Raw genomic sequence first — 14,344 nt, 5'->3', positions numbered from 1 at the left:
TGAAAACGACGGAGTACGACTAACGCCGTGACTTTGGACTACCTTACCCTACGTATTGTTAATAATATTGAAACTGACTACTTATTGCTGCTTGTGTGAAGGTGAAAACCGATTCAATAGCTAAAATAGAAAAGGTAGTAGAAAAAATAAATGGAAGACACGTAGTTAACACCATTTCATCCTAAATTTTCACGCCTTTTCGCCATTCAGCGAACAGTCATTTAAAACTAGCTACGAAATAGTGTTCCCATTTCACAAGTGTGTCACATTGAAATAAAATAGTAAAAAAAAGGAAAGAGAAAACTAAAAAGAAAAGTAAAAGGTTGCATTTGCATGAAATAAACAACCCAGCTTGCAAGTGAAACTAACCAAAAAGGACACGTTCTTTTATTCAGAGCTACATAATCCACTATTTGTACGGTGCATTCAGGTCGATGTAGTCTGCTCCGTGAATAGAATAAGCCGGCCGTGAACGGTTGCGTCCACTTCCCAAGCGGACCTTCACGTCCAGCGACTCTCCAACTCGGTCGCGTTTCCACGTAAATCGACGTAGCCGTCCGCCGTGTTAGACGTTCCGAATTTGAATTTTAAACTAAGCATTCCGCTTTATGCAGAAAATAAATCCCGGAGGTAGATGTTTTTAACTTGAAGGATTATTCATTTGATTCGAGTCGGGCTTATGTAAATCACTCGACGATTTTAAGCAAACTGTAAATTATCGCGGTAGCTAAAAGATCTCCTCTTATATTCCATCAAAATTCAAACCTGAAAATGTTCTTTACTAATTTTATTTTGCGTCTTTATGTGGAATAAAAAAAAAACAATTTTGAGAAGCTTTAAAACTCGAGAAAAGGTTTTTGCTATTAATTTTAAGAAATTGTTGTTTTTATTTTTGTGTTGTAATTCTTTTTCATTTGATTTGAAGTGACATTGTAGTGCAATATGGTAACTAGCTAATCCATCCTTAATATAAAAGCTTTAAAAGTACGTAATAAGCAGACAGCCTATGTTCAATAGATCATCATCTATTAGTATCTAACCTTGACTTCGCAGGATGTGCACAAGAAATTATATGTATATTATGTGCTACCTTGCCTGTCACCCCACAAGCCTCATGTGAGCATGTGACACCATGAGGCATGAAGCCCCCATGTGACTGATTTAGACCCATATGAATGAACACTAAATTGTTGGTTGGCTGCACAGGCATGTCGAAGTGCAAGCCCTCATTCGCACGAGACTTTTTAACGAACGTTAAAAAAGCGTTCAAATATAACAAATGCATTCCCAAGTATATGTTGAACACTACGCTATTTTTCAAGCAGTGTTGCACTTTCAATTTCGATCGTTGGAAATAAACCTTCATTTAACTTCATACTATATTTGAACGCTTTATTAACGTCCGTTACAAAAACTCTCGTGCGATTGAGGGCTGAGGACTAACTCTGTGGTTTATTCAACGCATAGCACTAAACCGAAAAGTGGCACGCATACGCACAAATGATAAGAGGGACAATGAAGAGAGATTAGAGAAAAAGATGAGAAGAGGAAAAGTGAAATATCGTAAGAGGGGGTATGAAGTAATGCAATGCGGTCCCGTGCCACCCTGGAGTACAGAGGAGATTATTTTAGTCCGTGCAAGTCCGACATGCCCTGTCGACAGGCAGGAGTCCGCAGGGATTTTTACCTCCTCCAGAAAAAAAATAAATAGCACTAAACTGTTTTATTTAATTCGACAAGTGTGTATCTGTATTCTAACACAGTGCGCCTGTATAAAAATACACACTTGTGTTTATATCTCCTGTGTTAGCCTCAACATAAGACTGGCCGCTGAATTTCAGCAGAGAGAACATTATTATTAATAAGGCTTGAACAACCGGGATTAAGCCCCTACCACGAAAGCGTAACTCCTGAATTTGGCTTAAAATTTCAGTTGTACTTGGCTATTATTAAATTTTGTAAAATCTGCCTGCCACTTAACGCTTAATTTAAAGTTATTTTATTGTTTTTAGTGTTTTTTACCCAAAGGGTAAAACGGGAACCTATAACTAAGGCTACGTTGTCCGTCTGTCTGTCCGCCCGTCGTCACTAGGCTGTGTGTATCTCATGAACCCTGATAGATAGTTGAAATTTAAAATTCAATAGAAAATGTAGATATTGTCTATATCTGTTGCAGTTGTAACTATACATAAATACTAAAAAAATAATAAAATAAAAGACGACATGATTTATTTGCTTTTCAAATTTTCCGTATCATAGAAAATGACACGGAACCCTTTCGTGCGCGAATCCGACTCGGACTTAGCCAGTTTTATTTATAACTACAACCTTGTTTAACTAAATATAAATCGTTTTATCGAACTCATAATAGTCCAAAACAGCAAGCAGCAATGTTACAAAGCCAGATCTCTCTCCTTATAAGAGAAGAAGCTTTCCCTCCATTTAGTCGAACAGACTGCGTGATAAGACAATACTACAATGTGGGGGATCGAACCATGACGTCTGTATTGTATCTGAAACCTTAAGCGTAGCCGACCGTGATTATAGCTAGAAAGACTTGGCTGTATAAAGTGCCAAAGAATGATACATACGAGTACATAACATATACAAATATTCGTAAACAAAAGTACAACTTCACGTCAATAGTATTAAAGACAACATCATAAATTTTAAACAAGACTTTTATTCGCTTCGTTTATTGAACACCTAAAGTCGTATACATCGTAAAGGTGACCGCACATCGAATACTAGATACAGCTTAAAAATATATTTTTATTGATGGGCGAATTAATGCTTGACTGTGATCTCGCCTGATGTTATGTGATGATGCATTTAGCCATGACTGAACCTTCTCTCAAAGTTAAACCTGAACCAGTTTCATCATAATTAAACCTACATAGGCTAACCTTGGACCAAGGCAGTAGTCAAAACCAAAAAATGTTACAGATAGGTGCTAAGTATAATAGGTATATCATTACATTGTCACCGAATAAAAAAACGTCAGAATAATTAGGAGTAGTGATTCCCTTTGAGATTAAGCTCACCAAGGGAACCAACAGCTTAGCTCTGCCGCTAAGCAGTATTGCTGTGTTCAGGTTTGAACGATACAGTTTCAGAAGTTACATGAAGCTAAAAACGTATGCCTTAGCCTGGTAGGCACTTTTTTGGATGTGTCACTTGCATTATTCTACTATATTATGCTTTCTTGGCGATAGGTTTCCACTAAGCATCAAGAAATCCATTTGACTTTTCAGTCAACTATTACCACAGAATATTACAATAGTACAGATTATATTACTATATAAGAAACAAATATGATACTCGTGTAAGTCAAAATTTACTCGTAAGAGAAATTTGAAATTTAGGTTTGAATCTATTCTCTTAAGCGATTTTGTTAAATGTGCGGTAAGCTTTAAGCTCAGACTATAGGCAGCAGGCTTATAGCCATGCACGCTTAGCTTTAGCCTTTTGTCGATATCCGGTGAGTTACGAGATACACTTCGGCGAGGTTTTAACGCTTTCAAAGGTTATTCCAATGGCGGTGTATGACAAACGTTCATATAGCAGTTTATATGTATGACCGTTTCATTACCTAGCTATATAGTACTTTTCGTGATAGCTCAGTGAATATGACCCGTTTTTTTCTTCTTTTCAGTTAAATGCATTCTAAGAAATTAAATATCACGTGCTTTAAACGGTGTAGGACTTCAACCATCGTGAAGAAACCTTCACATCTGAGAATTTTCTTAAGTCTCTTTGTATTTGAAGTCTGCCAACCAGCGCCAGCGAGGTGGACTATTAGCCTAAACCCTCAAATTCAATCGTGGGCCAAATGTTATGTTATTGATGTTAGTACGTATTACAAATGAATTTTAGGTTTCAGACATATATTCTGGATAAGAATAACTTTTACAAAAGAACGATAGCTTCACTATGTCCTGAATTCCTTTAGTTTATAGCCTCAATTGTACCGGGGTCGGATTCAAATACAGCCTAGGTCTAGGGTTCAATCCCCATCGGCTAGGCTATTTTGGTACACACTTTTAGCATAAGCTTTTCGCTCATTCTGCCATAAATTCCAAATGATTCGGGTTAGGTTCCTTGTAATTCTTATATTAAACTAAAAGGTCAATATAGCGGCTTTTCTTCTTTTTCATCTTCTTAGATATTTTACGAATACAGACATTTTGAAGTTTATTTGCAATGATTGTTACCATACAATACCGAAGAATTTCCAACGGGTGGTGTTTTAATGTGTTCGGAACAATGTTGAACTCTGTACGTGTTGTCAGTCAAGCCAGCCGCGTAATTAAACTTTGCAATTGCTGATCGCTTCCTCTCTCACGGAGCAACAATTTAAGAGGCTTTTATTTATATTTGTTACTCTCATATATTTTGTCAATAAAATACTACAGTTGCGAGATTTGAGGGTCGCAACCAATGAAGTAAAAAGAAAAAAGAGGTAGATAGGTTACATAAACCACATTCGATGTTTACAACTGGCACACAAATACTATTTCAGCGGCGTTCTCAACAGCGCGATGACAGTGACGGTAACTGTGCTCAGGTTTGCTAGTTAGCACAGTCTTAGCGTGCCACTTGCGGTCCGCATATAACCTATCTACCTCATTTTTCTTCTAACATCATAGGTCGCAACCGATTCCCTGACCACCAGTTGTTTATGCTTGCCCTACTGAGTGAGGAACCTCCTCATAAATTTCTTATCTTACTGCCTCGTACTCGACCAACTAATTTTGCTGAACATTTGATTGTATTGATCCAATTGCCAAGCTATAGTTTTCCAAGTAACTCCCCCATTTCTAAGGTCTTAGGTTTTGTAATAATAAACAATCAGATGGACTTATGTTAACCTATGATTATATAATAGCAATAATTCTTAGGACATGCAAGGAAATTCTATTTCAATGCGCTTCTTTTGTTTGTTAAGCTAATGCGCCTATCACCTATACCAGGTGCCGTGAGGAGTTGAGTATGCATAATATTAGGAGCGCCTTCTGTTCACAGTTTTGAACTAAGAAAAGCATGCAAATTATAATTCTGGTTGGTGCCAGGAGATTTCTTAGTTATATGTTTGTTTATGGGGTTGACCCTTTAACACCGAGCAAATGGAATCGAGTAAACAACTTTGCAACAATTTTATTTTATTAAGAATATCCAAGTGTTTGATATGAATAAAGACACTAATAGCTAATGCATTCAACAATTCAGGCCGCCTCCTCTTATAGGAAAGAGGATATAGGAGTACCTCGTCCTTCCAAGTCACATAGAGTAATCACTGGACCAATCACACGATTATTACGTGACAAATAAAAACAAGAGGTCTATAAAGCACAGACAGTGGACAGGTTCACAGAACTGGGCCTGTAGACATGTGGACGTCGATTCTCTTTCTACGATCGCAAACGCTTCGAAAGCAAGAAAAATGTATGGGAATGACAGACTCGATCGACAACTTGATCACGTGACTTGTCGATAGCAAATGTCATTCCTATACAGTTTTGATTTTCTAAGCGTTTGCGATCGTAGAAAGAGTATCGACGTGCAACTTGGCTACAGGCACTGGTCGGGGACAAAGGATCATCGATCAGTGACCGTCACACGGATATCCATCACCAGCGACACAGCTCTGACCTTTGCCAAGCTTTTGTAAGCCCGCACAATATATTCGAATTGCTCTAGGTATACCTATAGGTAAATCATTGTTTTTTTCTATAGAGAATTCGTTTCGTTAATTGTGTTTATATCATATACTAGACGACGCCTCGCGGTTTCACCTGCTTAGTTTCCTTTCCCGTGAGAACAAGGAAATAAAATAGATAGGCACTCACAAATTATGTGGCTATCTAGTGGTGAAAGAATTAATTAAATCGATTCAGTGGATTCAGAGATACAAATACTAACATATAAAAAACTCAAATAGCTCTTTTAAATATTGGATAGAAGCAGGCGTTACTTTGCGGAAGTTCATCATGATTATATAATGATTTATTTATTTTGCTATCATCCGCGAAAAATTTTTCGCGGATGATAGCAAAATAAATAAATCATTATATAATCAAATAGCTCTGTTTACAGCTAACACCAGCCGTGACAGTGGGTATGACCTCCGCTTCCGATTCCGTAGGGTATGGGTTCGAGTCCGGTCCGGGGCATGAACCTCGAACTTTTCAGTTGTGTGCATTTTAAGACGTAAATATCACGTGTCTCAAACGGTGAAGGAAAACATCGTAAAAATTCTGCCAATCCACATTAAGCCAGCGTGGTGGACTAAGGCCTAACCCCTCTCATTCTGAGAGGAGACTCGAGTTCAGCAGTGAGCCAAATATGGGTTGATAACAATAGCTAACACCTGATAGTATCATCATCATTAACAATCCATACGGCTCACTATTGAACAAAATATGAAAATAATTGACATATTGGTTATCAGCTCTTCTCCTTCTTTCCTTGCTCCATGTAACTGATACAGAAACTGTAGTGGCTGATGATGAAGATGATGAATACATCTGAAATATTGGAACATATAGTAATTGGCGCGCGGTTACCAGAAATCAGCGCGAAGTCTGATCTGGAGCTGTTTAATGAAGTCATTTGTATTCGCGAACTCAAAGTGCTTTTATAGGGTCGCCATTACTATTTGGGTACCAGGACAAGAACCATAAAGACCCCGGATTTTGAGTCTCAGAACTAGACATAAACAGGTCAAAAAGTTCTTAAAATTGTCATAAATGAGATTTTTATTTTAAAACAAAGAAACAAATAAAAACTGAATTACGATGTCCTGGATAGCTTAAACTATCCTGCTCAAATGAATCTGACGTTACGTAATTTTACATACATACATAATTATCATCACGAATAATTCCCGTATTCCACCCACTTGCTGCGATCATTGCGTATAATCTTGCTTCTTCCATTTTCACCCATCATTTCATATTGTTCCTCTTTTACGCAGCGGCTACTGAAGCGATTTGGCTGAAATTTGGAATGGAAATAGATTTTACTCTGGATTAACACATAGGCTACTTTTCATCCCGGAAAAATTCACGGTTCCCGCGGGTTTTGTGAAAACTGAATTCCACGCAGACGAAGTCGCAAGCGTCCGCTAGTATTACATAATATATAATTTAAAGATAATAATTTAAAGATAATAATTTAAAGATAATAATTTAAAGATAATATATAATTTCAAATGTTCTTCTGAACACAGCAAGTCGGTTGCTTGCCTTATTGCATAGACACTCCCCGGCCCTAGGACAAATCCAGGGAAACCCAGTCGGATGGCTACCCTTTCACTTCGAATCGTACTTTGTGACCGCCGGGGCGGACGGGACGGACGGGGCGAACGGGACGAATGGGACGGACGGGGGCAGGGTGAACGGGACGAACTTCGGGTCGTCAGAGTTTGCGTAGTTCAGGTGTTGTTTGCAATTGTCAGGGTTTACACCTCCATTTTACTTCGACGAACTTGATGAATTAAATTAATTATCGTTGGAATTGTTTTAAATCGCTCTATCTAGTGTTTATTGAAAGTTTTGAACAAACTTAAAAGACTTAGTTTCATTAAAAGTTATGAATTGGATTTTATTTATATTGATTTATCATACACAAATAGTTTTCATTGGTGATATTAAGATCTTAAAGCCGTTTCTGAAAGAACATTAGCAATTAATACATCACTTGGCTTGGCACCGCCTTCAAACTGATCACAAGGAAGCATATGATGTTATTTTAAATTTTTTTTTTAGTGGGTAGGTGATGTTTTGTGTTAGAAGTCGGTTGATTTTTTTTTTTTATTTATGTGTGGGTCAACGATAAAAGCTTATACAGAATACACTGACGGTCTTCTTCAAATTACTTGAACTCTAGTTGCAATAATTTCACCTTTTCCGACCAAAATTTTTGGCCGGTGGGAGGCTTCGGCCGTGGCTAGTTACCACCCTACCGGCAAAGACGTACCGCCAAGCGAATTAACATTCCGGTACGATGTCGTGTAAAAACCGAAAAGGGGTGTGGATTTTCATCCTCCTCCTAACAAGTTTGCCCGCTTCCATCTTAGACTGCATCATCACTTACCATCAGATTGTAGTCAAGGGCTAACTTGTAAAGAATAAAAAAAAAAAGTGTAGAGCCTTGTAATTTAAGTAGCAGCTAGACTGTATCGTTCTAAACCAGATTAATTAGTTAGCAAGGGATGACAACTAAACTTTATGACAATACCTACGTCGCAAGGTTTCCAAATAGCTCATGATTGCATACATTAATAGCCGCGATAGTTAGTCGTCCCACTAACTTGTCAACAATAACACACGCGTGACTTCGTTCAAAATCCGCTTACCCTTGTGTTGAAACGAAAATCTATTACACAAACAAGAGGATGCAGCCATCGATGGAAGTTTCCGAACAACTGCCGTCTTGTAATCCCCGCCTTATGAAATTCAATAAGCGCTCCGCCTTAAGACATATACGATCCTGAACCGGACCTCGCATCACGAGCGCCCTATAAATCAACCGGCTTTCCGAATCAATCCACCATTGCTGAATTTATTTAGCAAATCCAAACGTATCGGCGTTATAAAGAAGCAATGAACGCAACTCAAATAGAGTTATTTATATCGGGCGAAGGGTGAATAGGGTTTTATTTGCTGTCATAATACAGGATGAGAGTAAAGTTTACGGGTATCCAAGAGTTAGAGTCCTTGTGTAAGGGATAAATTCGTGACATCTAAAATATTCAAGTTTACTTGTACTACTCGCTGTTGACGAGCAAACGAATACTTGCTGGTAGATAACTACAGTTTTGTGAACAAAAAGTTATAGACGAAAATAAAGACGATAGATTTATGTCACGACATTAATGTTTTACTCTATACCTGTGTAGATACCTAAATGAAAGAATTATACCAAGTGACTGTACGAACTGTACAAAATGTACAGATGTGGTCAAAACCAAAAGGATCCGGCAGCCGCAAGGTGAATCTATGGAATGCTAATAAAGATATTCATCTAATAGTTAACCCAATATATTATAGAAAAAAAATCATCGAAAATGAAAATTGTGATTGGGAGGCTATTTCTTTTCAACTCAACGTCAAATTGCAGCTAACTTTCACTAGGCTTATAACAAGTTATCGTCCGGAAAGGAATGGCCGACTTTTGCTCAGGCATCATATATGACTCAAGACTGACAAAAAGATTTATTTGTCTATAATATATGTTATCTTTACTAATATTTTAAAGAGGTAAACTCTGGATCTGGATAGAAGACAGATTATTTCTGTCATAGGTTTTGTTTGTTGTGTACGCACAGTCCAGTTAGGTAGGTCCAATTTCGAGAAAGAGATGAATCACCGAATCCAGCTCGGGTGGGCAGCGTTCGGGAAACTCCGCGACATCTTTGCGTTCAAAATTCCTCTGTGCCTGAAGACTTCGTACGAAAGTCTTCGTATATTGCGTGTTGCCAGTGACATACGTCCAAACCTTGGTCGTTAACTATGGGCCTCATAAGAAGGCTTAGGCAGAGTCACACAACGGGCGATGGAACGAGCTATGTTAGGAGTATATTTGCGTGATCGAATCAGAAATGAAGAGATCCGCAGACGAACCAAAGTCACTGACATAGCTCAGCGAGTCGCGAAGCTGAAGTGGCAATGGGCAGGCCACATTGTTCGAACTGCCCATAGACGTTGGGGTCTCAAGGTGGTGGAATGGCGACTCCGCACCGGTAAGCGCAGCGTTGGTCTACTCCCCACTACTGAAGACATCAAGGTTGCAGGGAGCCGGTGGATGCTGGCGGCTCGAGACCGTTGTTTTTGGAAGTCCAAGGCCTATGTCTACCAGTGGACATCCATTGGCTTTTATGGTAATGTAAGGTAATGCTTTGATTTATCCCCATATAGACATCGGAATGGGAACTACGCGCGTAAAACTGTTGGGTGTCTGGTAAAATTTACAGATACAACTCAAAATTGAAATCGAGACGTCAGTCCATATCTCAACTGGTCGAACGAGACAATTGAATAGAAAAGTTATAAATGATTCAATAGCAGTCTACCCTCGCGATAAGGTTTAAGCATCGCTGAAATATATGCAATAGTACAGTTGGCAGGCGCCCAGTTGGCCGCACCGGCAGGATCCTATCTATTGTTATTATTAAACGTTACAGAGACTGCGATAGAATGGAACTGTTGTGTATTCGGGAAACGTTTTAAGTAAACGTTTATTTGGACCTTCTTTTAGACTGAATATTATTTCTCAAGTGGGTATCGGTTTTACCCGACTGCGTTGAAGAGGATTTTTTATTATTATTTAACTAGTCCACTCCTAGTCAACCCTACACTACCCTACTCCTATCCTACCCCTATCCTACCGTACCGCCACCCTACCCCTATCCTACCCCTACTCTACCATTGAATTTATTTATTACAAAAAATGTGATAAATGATAAATCGCTCTACCGATTTTGTGCAAATTTCACATGAATTATCTACTAAATAGTCCATTCAAAGCCTAAATTTGGCCATCCCATTTGGTTTGGATAGGTGAGCCCATTCTTGAGTTATAAAATTACAACGAAATGTGGCATTGATTTTTATATTGTAGGAAATAGTAGTCGAAGAGGGATACGACGTCAGGTGGCGTGACTTGTTTCCGTAAAGAGTGGGGAGTTAGAGATGGATGCCGATCGGTTGGTACTTTTTTTTGTAATAACTGACGGAGCTCTCAGTCTTCCTGATGGTAAGTGGAAACCTTTTACCTATTAACAGAAAACAAACACTTTAAAGGACACGTCCTATGGAGTACTGCCTTGTGTTCTATTCAAATGCTCCAATACTAGAATTTTAACAGAACTACTAAACTATTAATTGCCTCGTTAATTTGCGAAGGTGGTAAGCCTATACTGCTACGAATCATGTTGGGTTTGGATGAGTTCATTGTCGGACTACAAAATATTGATATTTACTTTTTTATAAATTCTCCACAGCAGTCTAAAATTAGCTAGCTGGTGTCGCTAAACTCTAGTACATCGGCAAATATGAAGATACAGATCATTGCAATCAAAACATTATGAAGCTCGCCAAACAAATTGCTACTCGTAGGTTTAAGCTCAAATTTCTCTCTAGGTACTAGAATAATAGGTTATGTAATAATGTGTACCTGAAACTTATTAAAAAATGTATATCTCATGATAATGCAATCATTTGACTTGCTACGCCTCTTAAATTTAAAATATTATAACAAATTAATTTAAAGTAAAAATGAAAAATTAATTTATTAATAACTCAGATGAATTAGGAAGTAATTTTAAAATTAAAAATAAAACCTTTGTCGGGGTGTTTCTACTTTTCCTTTTGTTGTGGCTTTTGAAGTCGTTCTTTTCGAATTACGTTGAACCGATTTCGCAAAAACAATGATCTTTTGTACCGCGGCTGCCGGCAAGTACACCGATATAAAAGGTTTTTTCCTCAGAACGGGCTAATAGCATTAATATCAAAGGATGAAATTGTTTTACCTTAAAACGTTTTTGAAGGCTTCGAGGGACAGAACATTGAATATTCATATTTTAAATCCCTCAAAGAGACGCTGTAGCGTAAAAACTTAATTGAATTTTCGGACAAAAAAATTCATTCCCGTTCCAGAAGTTTCGACCTGCAATTGTATTGGTTTATGTATTTATTTATGGTTGATTTATTGTTCTGCTGTTGCTTGATATATTGTTCATTTATTATACATTATATTATGTTTCACATATAAATTGTGTTTTATACAATTAATGTTTTTATTTTGACTTGAGAGCGTTACATTAAGCCGTTGGATGCAGGCAGTGCTTGTATTTCCTTAATAACCTTTCCTTATTTTGCCCTAAATAATTCGAGGCTTTAATTGAAAAAGAAACTAATATATTTAAGAAACTTAAGCTATTTTTATTTTAAAAAAAGGAGGAGGTTTCTCAATTCGACCGTATATATTACGTCTATAATTTAAGAGTCTAAGAGTTAAAAATAACGTTTGTGTTATTATAATTTATTCGGAAAAATATGAGAAATCATAATTTTCTCCAATTGCCCAACCTACTACGAGTACTATCATGACAATTTACATGTAGGGTTCCTTTATTCACAGTAGGTAGTATTTAAAAATTACATCCTTAAAGAAATAAAATTGTTTACCTAAAGGTAATATGAAAATGCTAAGGACCCAAATCTAGCCCGCTATATAATTTATGATTTTTAATTAAAACAATGGAAATGGAAATCCCGTCCGGGGCACGCACCTCCAATTTTTCAGTTATGTGCATTTAAAAAAAATAAATATCATGTACGAGTACGTCTAAATCGATGAAGGAAAAACATCGTGAGGAAACCTGCATACCAGAGATTTTTTTTAATTCCCTGCTTGTGTGAAGTCTGCCAATCCGCATTGGGCCAGCGTGATAGACTAAAGCGTAACTTCTCTCATTCTGAGAGGATACCGTGCTCAATAATGAGCTGATATTATAGCTGAGTTAAAGCTTAGATTCAATGATAAAACTAGCAATTTTTAACTTCATACAGTGAAATGGAAATCCGTAAATTAACTTGATTTGTACCTGTCGGCCCGGCTCGCAACACTAATGGATGACAAATTGGATTTGGCGTGAAAGGCAACTAATTATTTCACGTTTAAACGAAAACACTTCGCAAGTCCATTACGCTTCGGGCGAAGTTGACTGAGAAGTTACGCTTCCGATTACAGGAAACCAGCGCTTTTGTGTACACACTTTGCTGAAGTTAATCTGATGTTGTTTAGCGATCTCGCAAATAAGTATGCGGTTTCATTATTTTAATGATTTCTAAATCGAAGTAACTACTTATTTTTGTTATATAATATAATCGACTAGCGGATGCCAGCGACTTCGTGCCTATTTATATTTTCGCAACAAAATGCAGTCTATGTTCTACTTGAAGGGCCAATTTATCTCTATACAGTACAGACAGACAGATTTAAACAACCACTTTTCACTTTGTTAATGTTTCCTCAGCTCCAAGAGTTTGCGAACCTGCAAATTTGGTAGGTATACATCAGGTTCTGAAACCATGTGGCCTGTCGATTCTTTTACTAAAGACGCTAACGATTCGAAAGCTAAAAAATATATGGGAATGACAGATCTGATCAACTACTTCATCACGTGACCTGTCGATAATCAATGTCATTCCCAGACGTTTTTTTTTTTAATTTTCATAGCATTTGCGATTGTAGGAAGAGAATTGACGTTTCTCGTGGCTACAGGCCCTGGATAGGCAAACGGATGGGTCCATTATGCCCCCTTTGATGTACAAAACACTCAAAGCAAAATGAAGATTATAATTTGACTTTATAACAATTTACAGTAACACGTCATGTTATAGGTATACCCAATATATTATAAAAAGTTCTTCAGGAGTAATGTGAATTTGTTGATTATGAAATTCCTCATTAAGACAGCTTCAAGGCGCGTTGGAGGTCGAGTCGATGGAATACCACCAATAATTAAGCCAGTAATGGGTATAAAATCGTTAATTGAACCCCTAATGGGATTAAAATTCGTTTTCTCATTACGAAGGGTCGAGAGCAGACTCGTTTTGGATCGATTCTAATACTTTTTTTGCTAACATTTTTACGACCATACAAAAAATCTTTTCATTAGCAGCTGTAACTAAGCCTTTGAACTTGAAGATTAAATAATTTGATTTTTCGGTAAAGAACTTTGCCAAATTATATTACGTATAAGGGTCACATCACTCTTATCGACTCGGAAAGAAATCGTAATCGCTATTGATCCAAAGAAGGAATCGACTCTTGAACCTCCGATTTGAAAGACTTAAAAACTTTATGGTTTAGAGAATTTGGACTCAATCCTAAGACATATATAGACGCCTCCTCATCTGTTAAAACGTGCCAATTCTGGCACAATTGGAGAAGAAAGTAAATCACGGATGTTTATTTATAGATATGTTATCGCCGCGTTGCAACGACTTGCGGTACGGCTTCAGTGTGCTCGTGGCGTTCGAGCCGTCTACATCTCTTGTTGCGTAATTATTTATGGGTTACTTGGGATATGCTGGGAGAGTGACTTGAGTGGAAAAGGGGAGTGTTTGTTAACAGTCAAAGGCGCCTTTAACCCTACACGCAACGTTCACAAGTGCGTGACTTCACCCAAGGTCCTTCTTTACCATTCTGGGTCTTATTTTGGTTACAGTTTGATTTGTTAATTAAGTTGTCGTGACAAATGTTGTGAATCATCAATCATAACCTTTGTTCGACATTAGTTTTCTTATTTTTGTAATCACTTCTGAGTATGCTA

The sequence above is a fragment of the Bicyclus anynana genome, chromosome 17 (assembly GCF_947172395.1).
Source record: "Bicyclus anynana chromosome 17, ilBicAnyn1.1, whole genome shotgun sequence".
Classification (NCBI taxonomy): Eukaryota; Metazoa; Arthropoda; class Insecta; order Lepidoptera; family Nymphalidae; genus Bicyclus; species Bicyclus anynana.
Note: the sequence above shows the minus strand (reverse complement) of the source record.